The sequence below is a fragment of the Chrysochloris asiatica genome, unplaced genomic scaffold, assembly GCF_000296735.1.
Source record: "Chrysochloris asiatica unplaced genomic scaffold, ChrAsi1.0 scaffold00395, whole genome shotgun sequence".
In the NCBI taxonomy this organism is placed as follows: domain Eukaryota; kingdom Metazoa; phylum Chordata; class Mammalia; order Afrosoricida; family Chrysochloridae; genus Chrysochloris; species Chrysochloris asiatica.
The window spans coordinates 220,412-227,646 of NW_006408913.1; the positions used below are offsets into that span (position 1 = coordinate 220,412).

The 7,235-nt window shown below is 38.7% G+C and overlaps 1 protein-coding gene and 1 pseudogene across 1 annotated transcript in view; one reads left to right on the top strand and one right to left on the bottom strand.

Moving 5' to 3' along the window:
- TMEM131 (transmembrane protein 131) overlaps positions 1–7,235 on the top strand; it is a 291,771-nt gene that overhangs the window by 21,453 nt on the left and 263,083 nt on the right. The window lies entirely within an intron of this gene.
- LOC102820373 lies at positions 878–1,521 on the bottom strand (annotated as a pseudogene).

Genomic DNA, 7,235 nt, shown 5'->3' on the forward strand with positions numbered 1-7,235 from the left:
ATTGAACGTTGTAGGGCTCTGCTCACCACTTCATTGCTGCTTTTCCCTCACTTCCCCTTATCGGTGTCGAGTGTGGTCACCAATCACAGCGTGTATTCCCATTGAGTCTTAGTCTTGGGAGAGCTATAGGGTTTTCATAGATACCTTTATCAAGGTGTAAAAATGGCCTGTGGCTGGCATCTGCTCTCTGACTTTATAAGGCAGGAAAATCAAACTCAACATCAATCCAAAGTCGGTTTCAAACCCAACATCCCTCCCCTGTCACTCACTTCTTTTCTGATGGGTTTGAGAATTCATTGTAATGGCACCCAGAACTCACAGATAATACTCACGATTATGGGGCTTATTAGGGTTTACAGTTCAGTATCAGAACTGCTCAGGATATAGTTCTTAGTCATGACAGCCTCTTTTCAGCTGTGTCCTCAGGCAAGATTCTCTCTGGTCCTGGCCTTCTTAGCCACATGATTCCTTGGCCTCTGCCCTACTCAGGCAATGTTGTGAAGCTCTTTTAGCTGATCAAGAGCCCAAAGGGCACTCCGCTCTACTTTGAGTCTCAGCCTGAAGGCACTCAGCTATAGCTCCGTAGGTCAGCAACCTTAGCTCTCCTGGCTAAGTGCCTGGAGACAACCCATTCCACATGCAAGTCTCCTGCCTGAAAGCACTCAGTTTCCTTGCTCCATGAGCTGGACAGCTGTCTTGTGCTCTTGGTGCTGCTGCCTCTCTTCTCCAGTGTTACAGCTCTTTGTCTTCCTGGATCAAGGAGCTTCCACTCATGGTAATCTCAGTATCCAAAGGATGTGCTTCACATTAACTCATCTTTCTTGATGGTAGTGTGAGTCCCATCTCTTTTAATTTTTTTGACATGGAGACATTAAATTTATTGGAGGGCACAGGTCAGTGCTACCAAGGAATGCAGGGCCTTCCACTTATCCAAGGGGCCACCGTTGTATTTGACCCCACAGCCATCTGGGATGAGGCGCTTCTCAGCTACCATGTCTTCAGACTCGTCAGCATTGAACTTGGTGAAGCCCCACTTCCTTGGAGATGAGGATCTTGTGGTGCCCAGGGAAATTGAACTTGGCCCTGAGTAGGGCCTCAATCACATGCTCCTTGTTTTGAAACTTGGTGCGGATGGATGTGGTGACTTGGCTAATGTGGACCCTAGCCACAGTACCCTGGGGCTATCCAAAGGCTTCTCGCGTCCCTGTCAGCCCCAGCACAGGACAACATCTTGTTGATGCGGATGACATGGAACAGATGCAGCCGCACTCGGATGTGAAAGCCATCTTTGCCGCTACTTTTCACCATGTACTTGTTGGCACAAATACGGACAGCCTCCAGGGCTTCTGAGGAGAGTTGTTCGTATTCATCTGACATCATGTGGCCACAGAGTAGGAACTCATCCACTTTTGCCTTCTTCCAAGCCAGGTCAGAGATATGAATCTTGGCATCGGGGATACCTCGGCAGAAAAAGGACTTGTTCTTACAATACCAGTAACACCGGGCGGGGGAGTGGCCCATGGCAACATCAAGATCTTTGCCGCAGGGAAAGAGCCACATCTCATTTTGAGATGGCTCGTTTAATACCCAGTGACCAATTCCCACATTACAGTTCTTTACATCCTACTTGCATGGTCTCATCCAGTCATTTGGAGATTTGGTGGGAGTAGCAAGACCATGGCTAGAAGTAGCTTACTGCACCATGAAGGTTGAGTAAGTTTTCTCTTCTACTTCTGATTTGATGAGTTTTTGAACATGAAATAGATGCTGAATTTTAGTGAATACTTCTTCTGTGTCTATTAAGATTATCTTTATCTTTTTTTTTAAATGGCTGTTAATATGGTGGATTGCCAACCCTACATTTATTACTTGTTCAAGATCTATCTTTTTAATATGTTGTAGGATTTGTTTTCTTGAAATTTTATTTAGAATATTTATATCTGTAATGAAGGATAGTGTAATGTCTGCTTTCGGTATTAGGGTAATGATGGCCTCATGAAATGAATTGAGAAGCACTTCCTTCTTTTTAATATTTTGCAAGAGATTGCTTAGAATTGGTGTTACTTCTTCCATTAGCATGTAGTTGAAGTGACCACTGAAGCCATCTGGGCCTCGAGTTTTCTTTGTGAGAAGCTTCTAAACCACAATTTTAGCTTTTAAAGATGTAATAGGGCAATTCAGGCCACCTACTTCTTCCTGAAAGAGCTTTGATAATTTGTCTTTCGAAGCTTTCGTCCATTTCATTGTGAGAATTACTGACATAAAGTTCTTCTCAGTGTTCTTAGTATCTTTAGAGTACTTGCAGCATCTGTAATGGTGATTACTCTTCTCTCATTCCTGATATTTGTCATTTGTGGTTTCTCTGTTTTTCACTGGTCAACCTGGCTAAAGGTGCATAAATTTTAATGATTTTCTAAAATAAGCAGCTTTTGGTTTTATTGCTTTTTCTTTTGCTTTGCTGATTAGGCCACCATTACCCGAAAACCCAAAGCAGACATTACAATATCCCTCATGACAGATACAAATAATAATCTTAATTATTTCCTTTCTACTGCTTGCTTTGGATTTAATTTGTTCTTCTTTTCCTACTTTCTTAAAGTGGAAACTAAGGTCCCTAAATTTGGGAATTTGCCAAGGATTTTTTTTTTTTTTTAAATTGGTTTATAGCTTAATAGACTCTGGGCAGAGACCATCGTTTATATGAATTGAATCTTTGATTTTGAGATTTGTTTTATGGCCTATAATTTGGGTGATTGTGGTAGATATTCTGTGTGAGAAGAATGTGTATTCTGTTGGTAGAGTGTTTTGTGAATGTTAGGTCAAGTTGGCCAATGGTATTATGTAAGTTTACTGTAAACTTGTTGATTTTCTGTCTGCTGTTTTATAACTGACTGAGGGACGAATAGAAATATTTCTGACTATCACTGTATATTTGTCTATTTCTCCTTTCAGTTCTGTTGGTTTTTGTTTCATATATTTTGACATTGCCATTAGGTAGATAAATGTTTAGGATTGTTTGTCCTTTGAATGGATTTTAAACTCTTCATCATTTTGAAATTACTGTATTTATCCCTAGTAATGTTCTTTGCTCTGAAATTTATTTTGTCTGATACTAATTTAGCCACTATCTTTTAACGAGTGTAACATGGGACCATTGATTCTTGGTATTTGCAATAGTTATGTCCTATAAAGATGCCATGAACACTGAATTAGCCAACAAGAGAATCCACTATTCACTGACTTAAGGTAATATAGGCTTCGGTTCCTGAGGACGTCTATAGTCACCACAACCTTTTGGCATCATCACTGGTTTTGAGCAGTTTGATTTTAATGTCCCTTGGCATCATGGTTTTTTGGTGCATAGGGTTTGATGAGTTTCGTGAATTTGGGTTTATAGTTTTCATTAAGTTTGGGAAGTTCCAGCCATTAGTTCTTGAAAAAAAAAAAAATTTTTTTTTTTTTTTCTGTCTCTCTTCCCCTCTAGTTGTTGTTATCAGGTGCCATCAAGTCAGTTCCAATTCATAGCGACCCTGTATAGGGTATCCAAGGAACAGCTGGTGAGTTTGAACTGCCAACCCTGTGGTTAGCAGTCCAGTGCTTATTATTCTACAGTGCCATACCAGGGTCGTACTCTAATTGGGAGACTCCAAATATTCATATGTTAGGCAATTTGAATTGGTCCTATAGCTCTCTATTTTGTTTTTTCTTTTTTGGAATTTTTGTTTTCTGTTTGTTTCATTTTGGGTAAGCTTTATTGCTTTGCCTTCCAGCTCATTTCTCTTTTATACTTTCCATTCTCTGCTGAGATTTTTGAACATTTGGAACATATAACTGTCTTATTACATTATCCATTAATCCTAATAGCTTGCATTTTCTGGGTTGGCTTCAATTGTTATTCTCATTATATTCAGTCATATTTTCTGATTTTTTGTTACCTGGTAATCTTTGATGCCAGATAGTTTGAATTTTACCTTGGAAGATGAATATTCTTGTATTACTAAAAATGTTCTTGAGCTTTGTTCCAAAATACAGTCACTAGGAAATTGTTTGTCTTTTGGACCTTGCTTTTAAGATTTTTTAGGTGGGTCTGGAGCAGTGTTCAGTATAATTCTTTCCCAGTATGGAGGCAAAGACCCTCCAGAACACTCTATCTAATATCTCCTAAATTAGAGATTTTCCAGTTTGACTAAGTAGGCACTATTTCTGGCCTGTATCAGTACCAGGCACGGTGCCCTCTAATCCATTTGGATAGTTTTTTGACCCAGCCTGAGTGGTTATCTCATATACATGTGCTGAATAACATTATTTGAATATTCAAGGGGGACCCTTTGTAGTTCTTTAGGGTTTTTTTCTATGTGCAGCTCTGATATTCTGCATTTTAAACTCTCATTGACTTATTTTCTCTGGACTCTCAGCTCCATCTTATCAACTTAAATAGTACACCAGCTTCCACCACCATTTCCTCTCCCTGTGCTGTAGTCTAGTCATGTCTTAGAGCGTAAGCTGGGGCAGCCACAGGGCTTCTCTTGTGTGCTTCCCATCGCTCTGGGCCTGCAGTCTGTTGCCTGATGTCTTTAAAACCACAGTTTCATGTATTTGTTCTGGGCTTTGAGTTGTTTCAGGTGGGAGATCACTCACTCCTTGTTACTCCATCATGTCCAGAAGCAGCAGCTATTATTCCCCTCTAGCCAACTCGATTGTGTCAGATAAGAGAAGGGTTTCTAACTGAATATTAATGTTTCCTAATGTTAAGTCCTTCTTGCATTCCAGAAGAAACTCTTTGTGCTTATAGATTATAATTTCTTGCAACTATTTGATTGATCAGTAGCTTTGATTTGAATTTTTATAGTTTTGTAAAAAGATTATCAAATTTATTTACCTATTTATTGCTACATCTATCAAATGTTTGGTTTTAGTATTGTGCTAGATTTGTGAAAATAAACTTGAGAACCTTTCCTCCTATTCTGTATTTTGGGATCCTTTCAGTCATATATTTTTTGGAATAAACTCAGTAAGTTTCATACATATTCTTTCAGTCATATATTTTTTGGAATAAACCCAGTAAGTTTCATACATATTCTATTTGGGTACTTATCAATTTTCTTATATAGTTTTTTTTATATTCAGGTTTTTTACATCCACAATTTTGGTAATTCATTTTCCTAAAAAGGTAATTAATTTCACTCAGGTTCTGAATATATCAGCATTTCAGCCATGTTCGTCCCTAATGGCCTGCATAAGTGGGTCTGTTTTTACTCTTTGAATTAAAAAGTTTGTTATTCTTTTTAGCAACTGAGAGAACCATTTCTTAGATTTATTTGCAAGTTCTGCTTTTCATTTCTTACTTTTTTTGCTTCTCTTAGTTTTTCTTCGTTTGCTACTCTTAATTTTATGCCTGCTTCCTCTGTGGTAGGTGGAATTCTAAGATGCCCCTCAGTGGCAATGCTCTTCTATAAGTCCCTCCCTTTTAAGCATGTTGGAACTGCTGAATATGATTATATGTATTCTATGATTGATACATGATATGCCAAATAGGGTGGGCCTGGTGTGGTGCTGTGAGTTAATGCTCTGGGCTGCAAAGTTGATTTGAACCACAAGGTTGGTGGTTCAAGCTCACCAGCCACGCCTTGGAAACAGTACACAGTGCCGCTATGGGTTGGAACCAACTCGACAGCACTTACCGACAACAGCAATCTAATTTCATAAGTCCTTAGTTTCATTGGTTAAACTGGTGATAAATGAGTATGGGCACACTTACTACATACCAGGAGTTTATATCAATTATTGCCTTTAGTCCTTAAAGCCATCCTATAATCTTTGTTTTACTCATGAAAGAGGTTAAGTAACCATCACATACATGGTAGAGACTGGATTCAAATTTAGGCAGTCTGACTATATCAGAAGTTGGCTAATGATGATCTACAGGCCATATTTGGCCTACTTCTTGTATTTGTATATAATGTGTTATTGGAACATAGCCAGACTGCATCTGTTTACATATTATCTATAACTGCTCTCACCTTACAATGGCAGACTTGCCTATTTGCAGCAGAGATCACATGGCCTACAAAGCCTAAAGTCTTTACTATCTGGCTCTTTACAGAAAAGGCTTGGCAACCCCTGCTGTAAATCATACTGTCTCCGAAATTGTTTACTTTCTGAAGTTGTTGTTTGAAAATGGGATGATAAATTGCCTCTCATTCATTCTGGGTAGTTATGAGGTAGGATTGAGAAGTTATAAAATTTATTCTTATAAACTGTAAGACACTATATAACTAGCCAGTTATTAAAAATAAACACTTCCTACAGAATCTTGCACTGGGCCACCAGATCATTTGAATCACAAGGTCAGTGGTTCAAATTCACCAGCCACTCCTCGGAAATCCTGTGCAGGGTCACTGTGAATTGGAACTGACATGACAACTACAACAATTCAGTTAGAATGGCTGTTACCAGAACAATGAAAACAACAAGTGTTGATGAGAATGTGGAGAAACTCCTGGTGAGAAAGTAAAAGAAGCAATCGCTGTGGAAGAAAATAGTATGGTGGTTTCTAAAAATGGTAAACATAAAATACCAAATGACCCAGTAATTCCATACTCAAAAGAACTGAAAGCAGTGACTCAAAAAGACACGCGTATCCCAGGGTTCATTGCAATATTACTTGCTGTAGCTAAAAGGTAGAAACCACATGAGTGTCTACCAGCAAACAAATGAATAAACAAATTGTGATTTTACTTATATGTAAACAACACACACATTTACAGGAGTCCTGGCACACTGGTTAAACACTCAGCTGCTAACTGAAAGGTCAGCTGTTCAAATCCATCAGACCCTGTCTGAAAAGAGATGTGACAGTCTGCTTCTGCAGAGATTTACAGCCTTGGGAACCCTCTGGGCAGTTCTACTCTGTCCTGTAATGTCCTATTCAGCTGGATTTTACTCAGTGGCAGTAGGCTTGGTTTTGGCTTGCTCTCTCTCTCTCTCTTCACACACATACACACAATGTTAAGGCACAAAGTCTTATTCTTACGAGTCCTAGTTCATATATGCATATGTTTATTCCAAGCAAAATGTGTGTAAACGTTTCTTTACAATCAGTGGATCATGACAAGTTTTCTCAGTAATAATTCAGGGGCTTCAAAATGTTCATGAAAATGGAATTTAAAAATACTGGAATTTTTCTATGAACTTTAAAAAATTCTCTCTTATACTTGCCTTAGTCTTATTAGAGT